General features: G+C 37.4%; 1 long non-coding RNA gene across 1 annotated transcript; it reads left to right on the forward strand.

Annotated features, from left to right (window-relative positions):
• Nucleotides 1-7,156: 7,156 nt before the first annotated feature.
• On the forward strand, nt 7,157-16,815 carry LOC136237622 (uncharacterized). The gene is made up of 3 exons (XR_010692588.1): nt 7,157-7,293; nt 15,472-15,610; nt 16,760-16,815. It is a non-coding gene; the product is annotated as an uncharacterized lncRNA (long non-coding RNA).
• Nucleotides 16,816-17,543: the final 728 nt, after the last annotated feature.

Consider the following 17,543-nt stretch of genomic DNA (forward strand, 5'->3'; position numbering starts at 1 on the left):
GCAAATATAGCTCACAACTCTTTCCATTTTTGTCATATTGTATGTTGTAGTCTATTTCTGTACAAGCATTACAAAATAGTTGAAAATGATTCTTGATACTGTGACTTTTACATGCTCTGTTAGGTCCACTGTCAATTGATGCCATTACTACACCTTCAACACCATTGCTAACAATTAAATTTATTGTATATGTCTGTCCAAGATAAACTGGTCCTAGCTCATCAATTGTACAATTGTAGTGTTGGTCATCTGTGCAGTAGCAAATGTATCTTTCCTTTGTATTTCTTGTATTTTTAAAAGAATTATTAACGTAACGTATAATTTGTTGGTTTATTTCATGTGGATCTGTATACTTGTATACTGAATCATCAACCCAATCACAATGAGATACTGCAAACCTGTAGTTGAACAAGAATTCACCTTCATTGTCTTTCACTAGTACTGAATACTTTTTGTGATGTGTTTGCAGAACTTGTTCATCACCATTTATTAGATGGTGTTGATGGATTTCCATGTATTGAAATAAGCATTTCATATAAGTCTCATAGTATAACCACAGGTACTGATTTGTTGCAAAAAAGAACCATACAAATGTGTTTGCTATGATATTAAGCTGAGCATAAGATAATATGAGCTACTACACCAAAACGCATTATATTGTAGGAAAATTGTATGTTATACTTAATATGTACGTGACTATTGATTGGTAGTATTATCGTATCAGTTATTATATGGGTAAATAATACTGGTCCTTGTGGTTGCATGTGTGTCTCTGTCAACAAGATGACAGCGGTGCTACTGTTTATTAAAGAAAATGTTGTGTTATTGATGTACATAGCTGTACTGCTGAATTTATAACTTGGGCTCACATGTATTACATCTGTCTGTAATATCAACTTCGACTTAATGTCTCTAAAACTACTGTTTAAAATGTGTACACGTGATATATCATCCAACAGATCTGCTTGTACATAAATAACTGCATCTGTTCCACTTAGTTTAGCAAAGTGACAATCAATTAAGTTGATCATGTTGCCTAATGGATTATTATAATACTTCTCTTTACGTTTTCTGCTGCAACCTTCCATTGCAATATCAACAATATGATGTGAGAATATTGTTCCCAATAATTTTAATTGTTTAATTGTTACAGAATTCCCACCTTTACAAGTTGAACAGTAAATACTAATCGGTTTATCTAGAGTGAGTTTTATGTGAGATAAAGAAAATTTTATTTTCTGTGAATGTCGTTCTATTATAATTTTAATAGCTGTATCATTAAATTTTGTACAACATCCGTGTTGTTCATAATAACTGATCTCTGTAGTAACATTACTTGTGGTATTTCTGTGGACTAGTAAGAGTTGGCCAGATTTAATGTTGGTTAAATTACAAGATCCCTTAGCATCAAGTAACACAAGGCTACATTGTTGGTAATGGCACTCAATTGTAGAATTCAAGATTACAACCTCTGAACAATTACATAAGACCAATGTGTTAAGTGATTTTGTCAAAAGTCCATAGTATGAACAGTTTTTTATTGTCAGATGCTTAATGGTAATAATTTTGGAGCTTTGGAATAACATAGTAGCTGGAGAATAACAGTAAATAGTCGTATTATTAATAGTGTCTCCATATATAGAAAAACTAGCAACATTATTCACAATCAAACTCTTTTCAAGAAGATGTTTACCTGGTAAGAACTGAAATTTAGTATGAGAGCGGAAGTACCTCTGAGTATTGTTGATGTAATACTGTAAAGTATTAGCACTACTGTTAGTGTGATCATCAGGTACCACATATTATGTGACAGAAGCATAAACTGATGTGATGTACAACAATGAACTTGTTACTGTAAATAACAAATGCACATTTTGTGGCATTTTTGTGATGCAGTTATGTAACTCACTGTATTCATGCACTTCAGTAATAAAACGAGGTAGAATCTTAATGATATTTTTTATACTCTTAGCTCTTGACTTGTTGACTACACTCATATGATACGCACAAAACTGTTGATTATATCTCTCAGCTATACATATATAGTACACATTTCTTTATGTGCATATGAATGTATATGCATGTTGAAAACATTCCACTGAATACAAAATAATAATAACATGTACTGGAATAGATGTTGTTCACAGTAGAGTCTATACAGAGTTGCACATGTTTGCTACATATTATTACACAACATGCACATTTCAATTCCTTAATATGCATTACGTGTTGTTGATGACTCAATTACAACGTGACTGGTTCTGGGAAAACCGGTCTTGTTGCCCATGAAAGTAAGTTTAATTTTGTTCCACAAACAAAAAAAAACTACATAAATAGCTACACTATCAAATTTCACTGTCATAGTCAACAGGGGTTAAGTAGTCTTCCTCTGCTGGCTACTTTTCCTGGTAAGTCATTCAAGCAGTCTGAGACTGTAAAAAATGGGGTGGTCCATTGCACCCCACTGGAGGCTTATATATACACTCACACCTCAAAAGGTGCTTGTGTACACCAACAGAGTGCTAGCTAGCTGTATACTCCCCACTGCATACTCTCTGGATCCATCCCTGATAGCGAGAAATCAATAATGTTAGGGGAATCTCCAAACTGATTTTGGTATGTTTAACGTAATTATGACATTATAGGGAGGGGGGTTCAGTCCATGACGTTATTGAATTTCATTTAATGCATGCAGCCATAGTGTAAACAACTAGGAAAACAATTACTGTCAGTAACCATGCAAGCAGCAGTACTGTTTGTAGACTACGTATTCAAGCAAAGAATACTGTTTTTTTGCTTCTACTGACAATATATTTTTCCTAGTGTGATGTTAAGGGGGGGATCCAAAGTTAGTATCATAATGGTGTTAAGCGCACCAAAATCAGTTTGGAGATGCCCCCTTATATACTGTCAACTCATTGTTCTTGTCTTATCTTTATTCTGTACTTCAGCTACACTTCTACCTGTGCTCCTAACTAGCTATATAGCTATATTAATTTTGGTGCATGCTCAAGTGCTCCTGCCACAAGGTCAAATGGAGCTTCACAAGTTTGATAACTCACAACTTCTCATGCATGCCTTTATTTAATACCTGCATGAATCTAGCTAATACTCGAAACTTTGCAAACATCATTTAATATTTATTATACGACAACTTCAAGCTTACCATGCATGTTACATCTTATTCACATGCCACGTTATGATTAATTGTCAAGTCATGTAAGACTGGTCAGGTTTATAACTTAGTCCATCACAGTTGTGTCAATTTAGTCTGGCTGTTAGTTATGTGATAGCTATATGGATCAAAGCAATACTGAAAGGGGTCACAATTTTAGCACCAATAATAGTTACCGTATGACAGAAAAGCGTATATATTCAACAAATTTTCCCTTTCTCAATATTTACTTTTGTATGGTCTAGCTTGATATACATAGCTAGCTATAATAGTGTCTTAAGCTGTTTAGGATAACCTGTAAAAGATGTGCTACAGAAATAATAGTAAACCCCTGCCTAAGGCATAGGGATGCATCCAGACTTTTGGAAAGGGAGGGGTCAAAATGAAATGACTCTAGGAAGGCACACCTTAGTGTGTAAATCACAGGCATGCCAACCTAGGAGGTCTGGGGGCATGCCCCCAGGAAATTTTATCTCCTGAGACATGCAGAATCAGAGAGTGATTTCAGCATGGCTATGAGTCCATCACAAGATTTATTCAACTGGTGTATTAGACTAAGTTGACTGTTCTATTAGGGTGTACCAACCTTGAATAACAAAGTTGCTATTGTCCAATTAAATGCATGCCACCCAAGAAATTTTTGAACATTAGACTCATTGAAATTGAATGTGTGGCTGATTACAACAGCTTATTAGTATAGCCATAGTACTACTGAATATTTTCCTGACACAGTGCTGTATATTGGGGGACTACAGTATCTCAATTTCGATGTTTATATAGTGTACAATTGCCAGGGTTTCCTGCTACCCTCCTGCTGAACTACTGTATTTTATACAGCCTGTACAGCATTCTGCACAGTACACACCTATGTGTACTGTGCAGAATGCAGAGCAGGATCAGAGCTGAATGGTAGTAGCAGCTATACAGGATCTTAGAATTCATCTCCCTTGAAAATCAGAATGTTGACAAACTCTGAATATTGAAAGATTAATACATTTAACAAATTTTGGTGTGTAGCTACATTTAGACAACAATCAAAGGAATGTCACTGTTTGTGGTTTGTTTGATTATACACTGTCACTCATATATGCACAGTTAGCTACGTACTTTTATACAACACTCAAATATGTTAAATCTCAAAGATGGCTAAGGCATATTGAATGACCCTATTATAAGACCACTTCATATAAAGACCACCCTCTTTACAAAGACCACCTCTTCACATTGTAAGTTCCAAACATATTAATTTTATCAAAACAGCTATAGATAGGTCAGCTAAAACAGGCTAGGCTAATAAGGTTATCATCTCCTTATGAGACCTCACTATGATTTTTATAGTGTACTAGCTACACTTCACTTGCATGGACCATTAATTTTTTTAACATGACACATTCTGGTACAATAAGGGTACGGATAGCCAGATGACTTTAGTGAAGTGCGGACCAAACTATGGGAGATAACATTGATCCCTTTATGAAATATACATGTAGAAATTTATCAAAATAATATTTTTCCCATGTAAAGAAGTGGTCTCTACAAAAGGTTACCATGAAGTGATCTAATCAATTAGATAATTAAGTATGCCTTAGAACCAAATTACAATGTCGTCTTTGTACAGAGGTGGTCTTTTGTTAAAGGAGGTGACCACAAAGTGAGGGTGTTACTCTAGGTTACATGTATATAACAATTTGACCATTTCCATTTTCCGTTTCCAGTTTCCATTTCCACTGTTTCCAATTACCAAACTGGCCACAGCATTTATATGATATAGAGACTGTTGGTATGTAGCTATTTATGCAGCTAAAAAAATGATAAAGCATCACTGGTTGAAATTTTTATGACAAAATTGACATGTAGACTAAATAATTTTTTGGAGGGGAGTCAAGAGCTCTACTTGACCCCCACATCCACCACTGCTAAGGCATGACTTTGCTATGATTAGTATGCAAAGTTAGCAATATATGTATATAATAGTTATACCACAGGCACGAGTACTATTGCCTGATATATGTGTACGAGCACGAGGGCCACAGGCCCGAGTGAGAGTGCGTATATACAGGCAAAGCACAAGTGCCCGTGGTATAACTTATGTGTTCTACTTTAGCATGCAGACTCACCTAATTGGCAAAATCTTTAGTTGCTATACCTTTCTCTTATATAAGGAACCAAGTAAGCTGTGATTGTGGGATTGAATTTTTCCAAACAAACTGTGATTGTGGGTATTAATTTTAATACATCAAACAGTAGTTTGATTTTACTTTTGTTAATATAACAATTTTTTAAATACTACATTTACAAAAGTGAAAAACAAACAAACTACTGTTGATGTATTAAAATTGAATCCCATAATCACAGGTTGTTTGGCAAAATTCAATCCCACAATCACAGCTTTTTGATTTCCTATATAAGAGAAGGGAGATAACAGATAACTTCAAAGAAATCTGATTTCTGAATATAGTGTGCACTCCTATTAGGTGTGCAATGTCTCAAGTTCTTGAGATTTTAGAAGCTCTGAGATTGGATTTTAGACTACTTTTAGTTAGCAATTACAATAAATCCAATGCTTTAAACTGTAAATACTATAGCTAACTAGCTATAGGGTAACTATAAGCTGTAGCTTTGATTGCCCTATTAGAGTAGTTACTTGACTGCTCTATTAGAGTATCTCGATCGTTTTTTAATGAGTGGGAGATAAAAATTGAAGTGTTGCTGAGGGTTTAATAGCTATAAATGGTGCCAGTTAAGTGCAGCTGCATGCATGCATGCTACTGAAATGTAGTGGTATATAGTTGTTTAATATGATAAATTATCAGTACAACAATGTTTATGTATTTAGACTTCCACTGAGCTATTAAAAGGACAGAAACCCCAGAACCCATGCATCTAGATCCGCCACTGCTTACCCATTCAGTTTACATGCAAATCGTTTAATACGGCACCTAAATGCCTATGAACGCCGGCACGCGCAGAGTGATGAACAAGATACGGAATAGCTACCGGCTCGTCACGGTGCCTCTAGTCGGGTTGGAAATGTGATGTACAGAGGCGCAATCATTTACTATATAAGGGCGCCTTGCAGACTATCAACCAATTAGCTACGCGCAGTAACAATTAGCTACAAGGTTACGAAGGCATGAGTTAGAAAAGAAGCGAGAATATGGTGATAGGGTTCGCAGTGTGGAGTGTGGTTCATTTACCCCTCTTGTTTTTTCTACATTTGGTGAATTTGGTAGGGACCGGATGCAACTAGTATATTCTATAGCCGCTTAGCTGATTTACTCTCTAAGAAACATGGCACACCCTATACCAAGACACTTTCACTAATGCGATGTTCCATCTCTTTTTCTGTACTCCGTTCTGCCATCTTGGCAGTCTATCCGGGGCGGTAGACTGAACCACATTAGCAGAAATGCAGTGACTACTCTATTAGGGAGTTTTGTCGTAATTCAATTTGCATCTCTAGTATATAGTTGTAGATCTAACTTCAGTATACAGTGGATCCTTGAGCGGTGGTTCATTATGGTATGTCTGCTTAATTAAATCCTTAGAAATGCTAAGCGTGTTCATATGGCTTTCGGCGACATCCGTGGTCATGTGTGGTAAATACCTATCGCCGAAGATTTTCTTAACGTGATTCATACCATGCACCAATGAATTTATTACCACTTATGGTACATTTTGTAGTCTTCTAATGGATCGTGGTATGGTAAGCTACTGTAGCATGATCGTTTACCTTCAATTAACTGAAATCCACAAAATTACTATAATAAAACTCTCTAATAGAGCGTTCAAGTTTGACCGAATTTCTGCTAATGCATGAGACCTGTACATGTGGAGCGCCCCACTACCTCTGCTGAACTGCGCCTGGCAGAGGTTTAGCTTGACTCATCTGTTTCAATGTGTTTATTTTATTTTGTATCTGTTTAATGTGTTCATGCTGCGGTTTTTCCAGGAAAATTTTAAAATCCTGTTTATCTCAGTGGTATCTGACTATGAGCGGTGATAATAACAGAACTTTCCTAGTTGGGAGGCTATGGCAGTTTCGGCCTGGTGTAATGGTTGTTGAGGCACTGACAGTGACGGCTCCGGTCTATCCACGCGCAAATCATCGTGAGGAGGTGCACTGTGTCTGTATACTATAGTATATTGAAGCGTAGAGTATTTAATATGCTACACAGACGGTACATTTTGTGAGCCACATATAGCTATGGTCTTGTGCCCCAGACCGGCCATTCCTTAATATGTGTCACAGTGGGTGAAGAACTGAAGACCTTAGTTTCCACCATTTAATAATTCGAAGTGTATATTTAGCCGGTACCGGTTTGCAAACACTAACGGCTATTGTGCCGGCACTAGTAGGTTGCCCCGAGCATTCAACTTTAGGGCACGCGTCTAGTAGGTTGCCCCGAGCATTCAACTTTAGGGGATGCGAAAAGTAGTTCCTTAGCGTTAGGGGTAGGCTAGGGTTCAGCTTTGGTTTCTTCTTCACTCTTGTTCACTTCAGTCGGATGTTTATAACGTAGAAACTAAATAATATGACTAGCTGCAGCACCGGTGGTATAATCGTTACAAACATTGCTTATGAGTACGGATGCCCGGGTTCGAACCTTCGCTTAGACAACTTTTTTTTTCGCTTTCTTAGGTTTTTTGTACAAGTTTTTTTTTTAATGCACGTAACATTCTAAGTATTATACCCTCCACTGCCGGCAAAATAGCCGGCAAAACAGTGTAACCGGTACCGGCTCTATATAACCTGCCTTAATAATTATAACAAGTATAAGAAAAAAATTGGAATTTTAAATTAGATTAGGGACAGTGTATAATGCTGCAATAAAAAGTACTGAAACAAGCTGGATCGTAGTAATACATAATGTCCAAATACTGTAAAACAATAAGAAGTGAATATCCCTACTGTGCTACACTCAATGCACGGTAGGGATATTCACTTCTTATTGTTTTACAGTATTTGGACATTACGTACTACGATCCAGCTTGTTTCAGTACTTTTTATTGCAGCATTATACACTGTCCCTAATCTAATTTAAAATTCCAAAATTTTTCTTATACTTGTTTGTGAAGTTTTTTTGCAAGCTCATGACCACTAAATATCTGCTGAGTTACTCACAGCACTATTATACTAGATTATGACTCATACAATAACAACTGATCAGTGGGCGTCGCTCTACATAAGCCTGCAGACAATAATGGATGTGGATTCGTGCATATCTACATGGGTGTGGCTACCATATGTCTACAGACAGTAATTTACGTAAGTGGGCGTGGATTCGTGCATACCTACATACTGATGAATGGACGTGGCTACCATATGTCTACAGACTGTAATTTACGTAAGTGGGCGTGGCTCACGAAAGAAGCAGAGCTACGCTATGACGTGTGGTAACGCGTACACATTTAATTTAGCACGTGGGGTCAGACCCGAATAATCTGTAAAGCAGGACCTGGGTGACCCGACTTGGTTTAACATTGTTACTAAATAAACTATATATTTATTGACTTACACATTGCTATCTCTTTCTGATCGATATCAACAGCGAGTCTGACGTACGCATGTGTTTTTGGTACAACCGGCAACCACGTGTATTCGAATAGTTTGATGCAATATACACTGGTATGGAAGCCGTACTGTAGTCTATTAACACTCAGTGGTAGAACCTTGACTGATGGCCATGGTAAAGAAGGATAAAAGGTAAGACAATAGCGCAAGCATTGTATGTTTATCAATATACCAAAGGTTTTTTCTTAAGCTATCTAGAAACATTTCTGCAAAAGAATTAGGGCTGTAGCTGTAGCCAGTTTTCTGCTACGCTTGACTGAAGGCATCAGGCGGGCAGGCAGGCAGTAGAAAATTCCATTGACTATAAATTTTTTTTTTTAAAATTCTGTAGCAACTTGATGGAAATGTTTCAGGTTGATCTGAAGACACTTTTGGGCTTGGTTTTACCCAACCAATACTGTCATGTCGTTGTGAGGGAAAATTGCAGCAGGTTTTTGGGTTATATTATATCATGGATCGCCCCCACACCTTCGATGTCCCTAATATACAGTACTATCATACTGTATGATATCAAAGTTATTATTATTACTGTGTAAACTCATATCATGCGTACAGTACGATACAGTAGGACAAAGGCGTAGAAACGATTTTCAGAGTGGGGGGCCAAAGATAGCCATAACCGGTCAACCATAAGCTGATTAATACCCATGCAGACACATAGGGTCCGGCTCCTCTGCACCCAATTCATACGTGCGTTTATATAAAGGTGTTGTGGGGTGTGTTGTCACTAGCCAATAGCCCTACACCTATACTACATAGCTATATCTCTTCACTCCCTATCCTGCCGCTATGCTCCTCTACACCTACTGCATGTGCTTGATACATGTATATATCACATGAGAAATCATGGTCATGTGAAGGTCTTTTCTTTATGCGAGCTTTACGTACTTCACACTGCAAGGATTACAGCATTAATAGTGGTTATCTGCAAAGTGAAACACCGTTACCTTTAAGGAACTACAAGCTGGGATGTCTGCTCTAGCAGGTGTTCCCAAACTGAGTGAAGATCACGTGAATACCACACTGCATTCACGGTTGGCCACTTTGAGTTTCAACATCCTTGTTTGTTTCTCTTGATAAATCAACTTCACCACAAAGTCTTAATAATTTCTGGTTTAATCGTAGTCAGCAACTCCCATACACTCGCGCACTACAGTGTGACTGCCCTCTTAGACTTAGATCTGTTACCACCCTCAATTTGAGTTAAACTTTCCCACATCATACAATGCCACAGATACGACACTCTTTCTACTGTTTAAACTTCTCACTGCACGGGATCCAGGCATTAGGGGCCTAATTGGATCCAGGAAATATTTGAACAACAGATATCACATGCAAGCATAACAGAAATAAAATTACAGGCGCTTTTGTGTTATTTAATCATACAATGAATGGCTTGACAGTTGCGGTGGACTGGTGATGCCACACCCCAGAGTGCTTTTGCGTGATGGATGTATGGCTTCTCGTATGGAGATATGTATTTCTGTGTGTATATATAACTTTGGCTGATTGGCTACTAGTGCTTGCCCCAAAAAGTGGGGGGCCAAAACATGCTTTTGAAAATAGTGTGCCCCCCCCCCCCCCCCGTTTTGACGCCTATGCGGTAGGGACCCGGCACAAAGATTTGGGCATGGTTCATGAAAAAACATCACCCAAAAACCAGCCTCACTTTTCCCTGACAACTATGAGGCAGTATTGTTTAGGTAAAACTAAGCTCAAACAAGCCTTCAGATCCACCTGAAATGCTTTCAACAAGTTGCTACGGAATTTTGAAAAAAAAGTATTAAACGAAATTTTCTAGTGACTGACTGAGTAACTGACTGACTGATGCCTTCAGACAAGGGTAACTCAATAATGGTTAAGGCTACAGGCTTAGATTTTTTCACTGTTCGACGTCGCTTCAGCTGGACACGTGACTTGGCATACCGCAGTATGTACAATGCATTCTTCATGGACTTACCAGTGTCCACCTTCGTGTCCCATTGTCCTCCTTTGTGTTCCATTCATCTTTGCTGACAGCGAAAGATGTCAATTTAGTGGTAGTGCATGATGCATGGCTTCCCTTCATAACAGAAATTGTCCACATTTTTCATAATGGCTACTTTGATTTCAGAGGTGCTTTTCAAACAGTTCTTGATTCGTAATGCTGTGTAATGGGTTAAACATGGATAGCTACTTTACTTTTCAGACGATAATTGTTAGCTGGGGCACGTGGCACCATTTCTTTCTATTGATGCGGTATGTGTGGGTTCACCAGTCATAATTTTTATTTTACAAAAAAGTTAACAAACAAGTACACAAAATTGGAAATTTCAGCTAGAGTAGGGACATAGCACATCAATAAAAAGTACTGAAACAAGCTGGAGTAGTGCACAATATTAAATCACAGTAAAACAATAAGAAGTGTTATATCCCTACTGTGCATTTCCATTATGGTAGCTTGAGCACAGTAGGGATATAACACTTCTTATTGTTTTACTGTGATTTAATATTGTGCACTACTCCAGCTAGTTTCATTATTATAACACTTTATAGTGACCAGCACTGAAGGTCTGACAGCAACATGTGCTGCAGCCTTTTCCAGTACATTTTATCGATGAACTTCAGCACAGTAGGGATATAGCACTTCTTATTGTTTTACTGTGATTTTCTATCGTGCACTACTCCAACTTGTTTCAGTACTTTTTATTGATGTACTATATATGGTCCCTACTCTAGTCGAAATTTTTTGTGCACCTGTAGAGTCCAATCACACAGATATTGATTATATTTTTAAATAATTAGCTAGTCAGTTGTTCTTTAAAAGAATTCAAGGTGATGTCTCAACTAAGGCCAGGAAAACTTGATTACTTGTTTCTCATCCACAAGAATTTGGATTTCCATGCAGGCAGGAGGTCATTTTTCATTATTGAAAATACTCCAAATCAAGATGTCTGTTACTATAAAGGTTAGTTAAAGCCTTTTAAGAACTACTACTTATGTTTTACCACTGTTTCTGAAATGCAAGTGACATTTACTGTGCTGTAAAATGATCTTCTTAGTATCAAAATAAGTGTGCACGTGATTGATAACAGCAATAATGAAATTATAGGCAGTAGGGGGAGAGGGAGTAAAAAGGGATGCAGGTGGGGATGAGAAACAATTCATCAAGTTTGCCTGGCCTAAATAATTAGGATCCAAAGCTTGATCATTGATGGTGAGGAGTGCAAATATAAGTTAGTTCTGGTTTGCAGAATTCCAAATTGTTTATGATGTACCCTGTGATTGATGCGAGTGGTGTAAGTTGTAGGGTTGGGATCTCAATAACTCCTTCAACAAGTTTAATACTAAGATTGTTATAGGAACAATGTTGATGTAGAGTGAGATTAGAAAGTATTGTTCTCTTGTTTTGCTACTTTATTCTATGATCCTTAATCGAACTTAAAATTCCTAATTTTTTCATTACACTTGTTATTATTAAATTTTGTTGTTTATTAATTTGTATAGTTTTGTGTTGTGGCCAGTTCTGTTATGTAACTATCACATCTGTGAAAAGAGTCTCCAAAGCAAAAAATACTTGGGAGTATTACTTTTGATGAGTATCTAAATTGGAAATGTCACAATGCCAACATCTATACTGAAGCCAACTCAGCCAAGTCTTTCCTGAAAAGAAACATTCAAACTAAATCCTTTGTAAGACCAATTTTCGAATATGCATCCTCTGCATGGTCACCACATCTACAAAGTGACATCCAACAACTGAAAGATTCAACACAGTGCTGCATTACTGAATTAGGGATTAAATGTTCACTAGTATATCTGCAGGTGTAGGCAACTTCCCTTGTTTCTCTATTTTCTATGATCCCTAATCAAACTTAAAATTCCAAATTTTTCCTTATACTTATTTGTTTACTTTTTTGTAACATTGTTATAACTGGTGAACCCACGCATACCGCATCAAAGAAAAGTATGGTGCCAGAATTAACAATTTTGTCTGAATGCGCCCCAGCTATCAATTACTGACTTGAGAGTCATTTTTTACGCTTCACTTTCAGCAATGCTCAGCCTGTTACAGAGTGCTACAAATGAAGACCAACAGGAGAAGCGCCTCTGCTATCAATCCAGTCTGTCACCACAGAAAATACAGACAATTCTCATTTACACACATAGGGAAGCTATGCATTGCGCTACCACAAATCGACAGTTTGGGTTGTCAGCAAAAATAAATGGGGGACCCAGGTAAGTTCATGATGCGTGCATTGTACGTACTATAGTATGCCAAAAGGCACATCTCAGGAAAAAGTGATGTTGAACAGGGAAAAATCAAGCCCATAGACTTAGCCATTATCGAGTTATGCTTGCTTGAAAGTAGTGTTGCACCGATATGCATATTTTCACTTTTACCGATACCGATGTTTCACTCATTCCTGTAGCCGATATGCCGATATTTACCGATATTCTTCTATTCTGTAGGTCAGGGGAGAAGGAGCAAAAATCATCTAAAGTTTATGTGTGTGTATAACATAATTTAATTACTTGCGTGGGCGGCCAATTCTACAATGTTTGCTACCAGTGTGCCACTAACCCCTTACATGGAAATGAAAGCCAAGTAGTTATAAAACACCTAAGTCAGCTTCTCAAACGGAGTTTTGGTGGGATTCCAGACCCTTTCCAAATAGTGATTGGTTGATTGCGTGGGCGGCCGATAAATATACACAGCCTATTATAGCCTTGCAGCCACACTATTCACACATAAACAAGCCTAAATAGTTATAAACAGGTACAGCAAATAAATGTTTACCACTTACCACTGCATTCACTGCTTTCTTTTAATTCTGTCACATGTTTATTACTGTCGTTAATGATTGATTGTGGGTTTAGGTTATCGGCAAATAACTTCCTCTTTGTAGCCGATACCGATACTTGCAAAATCACCTTATATCGGCTGTTACCGATTATTCAACCGATTATCGGTGCAACTCTACTTGAAAGTATCAGGCAGTTATTCAGTAGAAAATTCCCATTAATTTCTTTTTAATTTCATAACAAAGGAACTCTTTTGGGCTTTGTTATACCTAACCAATACTGCCAAGGCACCAGGATAGTATTGTGAAGTTGGTTTTGGGTGATTTTTTTTGGCCAAAAAGACCCAAACCTCCATGATTCCTAGTACTGTATGATTTAATCATTTTCTGAAAGATGCCATAATGTTTGCTTCTAAAAACCATAACAACTCTTTAGCTGCATAAATATAGAAGAAGGTAAGTTATTCCAGCAGTAGGTACCCTTGGATCAAAACACTTCTGTGTAAATGAGAGTCTAAACTGACATGGGACGGCAATCTCAGTTGTATAACCATGCCAGTTGTGCCTACAGCTCTTTGAAGGCCAGGGACTTGCTAGAGGGTATTGAAATACCATGGACAAAATGAGTTGAGTGCTAATGTGTGTTTTGTGAGATTTTAATTAACCCTGTAAGCTGCCTACAACATGCAGGTATTTATTTGGCTTTGTACCTTCAAATACCATCCCCATCCATTTTGAAACCTACATCATAGCTGTTGTCCATGATCCACCCACCATCCAGAGATGTGACCACTTAATTGTGACAACACTGTGACCAACCTCCAGAATAGCAACTGTCTGGGGAACTCTGCTCTACAGGAATTGCAGTACCGCTCAAATGTAACGTCGTCTCGTAAGAGTGCAAGCGATTAAAAAACTTACTAATTATAATTATGGTGTGGCACCTGTTTTGCTAGCAAGAATTCATCCCATTTCGTTTGGGATAAATACTTGCAAGCAAAATGAGTGCCATTCCCTTTAATTAACGAGTTGTTTAATCGCTCGCACTCTCACAAGATGACATTACATTTGAGTGGTACCATTCCTGCATGGACACTCTTGAAGGCAGTTGGTGAAAACTTCATACGCATGGCTGCCGGGTAGTTACAACATTTAAATATGTTTATTACCATGCCATGCATCCGTATTGTTGTTTTTCCAATATCCAGTAATACAGTACATTCCACTAATACCATTGTGCATATAATGCTATAGAAAGACTTATGCCCTTGCTCTCTGCATGTGCAAAAATTTAATAGACAGATGATACCAGACTAGGTATTCCCATACCCTGAGAGGTGGGCATCTATCAATAATGAATTGAGCACGGTATATGAACCATGTCAACATACAGCATAAGAACTATATAGACTGTATGCAGAAATGAGACGACGCACTACAACAGATAGCACATTAAGTAGCTTGTAAATCTCAGCTTATATAGTAGAAGGAGAGACTGGAGCTGAACACTTTTATTTCAGATAAAGCTTAACCCCTATCATACAGTAAGTAGTGGTAACATACTCTTAAACTAAGGAACTTATCTATGGCATTTAATTTAATTCAAGCCATTAGTATTCATAAAGTTGTTGATTTCTTCCACAGATGAATAGAAAGGCTTCTTTTAAGGAAACTGAAAAATCACTTTCAGTAAACATGAAAATTAATAACAATGCCTATAAGCTTTCATGTTATTGATAGACACACGAATACACACTCATGCATTTCAAATTAGACCATCATAGATATAATCACTGATTGTCTCTATTTTAATGCTATATACTACTACAACAACTGCTACAATTAGATGCTGGTCCACAGAGCCTTACAGCTTGCATGATGTTATTTTCAGTCGTGTTGCTTCTGAAGAGAAGATCTAACCATTATTCACATTATAGACCTATAGGGAACATGTTCAAACCAGGCCTACTAGACCTCTTCTTAGAGATGGGTATTCACCTACTGAAATGAGAGATTCATCAAATGACTTCAACTATAGGAAGAGAAACTACAGAAAAACCTTGAATGATTTTAAAGGTATAGATATTATCATTGTATTTTCATTGTAAAATAAATAATTATATTAAACAAAAATTTCTCACCTTTGGTTTGGATATTTCTTATTTAGCAGCTATACCGGGCCAATGAGGCTTAAGTCTCTAAAACTCACATGTCAAAATGCACTTGAAGTACAATGAATCAGAAAATGTAGTAACACCAGTCTGCAGTTCTTTGACTTTGTCATTCCTCTTGTACAATAAGCCACATTGCTATTCCACAGTCACATCCTGCTGTCATTAAAGCATCAGCACATAGAATTATGCTTGCCAGTGTGAGGATTTAAACCAGCCATATGCATGTAGCTATAAGGAGTTTTAGGTGTTATATGCCAATACTTACATAGCATAAAATTTTGTTGGCTTTTAACTTTAAATGTTAAGTACGTATGTATGCCCTACAAAAAGTTGAGTCAAATCAATACAAGCAAGACTTCATAATATATATATATATATATTGAGCCTACTCTCATATACCCCTGTAGATGACATAACGACAAGGTGTTGTGGTTTGTGATGTATGAGCAGCCATAAAAGTGCAAGAATAATTAGCACTGTGCTACGCTCGGGAATGCCATATTCGTGAATGGCCTGGCAAGAAATACCTATGAACCCATGAAGACATGCTTGTAGTTCGGTGAGAAATGCTGAGAGCGTTAGCCCAGTTGCTAGCAACATTGTTAGGCACACGTTCAATTAATATTATGTTCAATTAATGACATCATTAATTATACAACGAGAAACGGACGAACTCAAAAATGCTACATCAAAATTTCGCGTACACTCTTCTACAGGGGTTGAGAGTAGGATACTCTCCTCAGTATGTATATTATGAACTCTTGATATAAGTAAATTAAGTAACTTTTGTTGGTTATTATATAATGAGGGGTCCGACACTTTGTGAAATATCGTACGCTCCTGCAGTAGAAATCAGAAATCAAGCCTCTAACTTCCCTGTTTCTCTGTAAATTGGAGACATTTTTCCATAAACTAAAACTTACGTGAGTGGAAATCAGAAATCACGGTAGAAATCTGGAAATCTTGTACGCTCTTTCTGAAGTGTCAGACCCCTCATTGTATAAGAACAATGATAAAATTGTTATATACATATATTGCTGGTTATTTTTAGTTTGCTGTATCAGACTGTTTGTTCTACTATGGATCCTTGCAAGCATATATTTGATTCAGCGGCGGAGGAAGTAGTTGATATGAGGGGGGGCTGGGCTGACCCAGACTTATTTCTATAGTTTGGTAAGGTGAGACCAAAAAAAAAAAAAAAAAAAAAAAAAAAAAAAAAAAGGTCACAACCAACTGACAAGAGCTTTCCACCTCACCAGCTACCATTTCTAGCTGATAAACTACATAAAAATCCTTACATAGCTCGCTACACACGGACTACTTTATTACAGTGACTGCTCTATTAGAGTATCTCGATCTTTATCACGGTTTTCAGCCCCACTCCAAGAAAGATAATTTCGGTGTGATATCATTCTGAGGGGGGGCTAAGCCCCCCCCTCAGCAGACCGAGGGGGGGCTTTAGCCCCCTAGCCCCCCCCTTTCCGCCGCCTATGATTTGATTATAACAGGTATAGTATTAATTTAATAATAAAATGATGTTACTATAATTATATGTAGGAGCATTACTTGATTGTCCAGTTGAACCTAAAATCCCTACATTTGCTATTGTACAAGGAAGTGTTAATATAAGCTTTCTGATATGGCTTGTAGCAACGCTGATACTAGGAAAATTGTCTGGTGATTGTCCCCATTACAAGTTTTTTGACTTGCTGGAAAGCGTCCTCAGCTCTTACTTTGCTATTGCTTTTGTCTTTTCATTCATTTGGACCATAATTGGGAGTCTGTGGGTATGGGGATCAATGTCTGAATGGATCGAAGATCATTCAAAATGTAAC

The sequence above is a fragment of the Dysidea avara genome, chromosome 11 (genome assembly GCF_963678975.1).
Source record: "Dysidea avara chromosome 11, odDysAvar1.4, whole genome shotgun sequence".
Lineage (NCBI taxonomy): Eukaryota > Metazoa > Porifera > Demospongiae > Dictyoceratida > Dysideidae > Dysidea > Dysidea avara.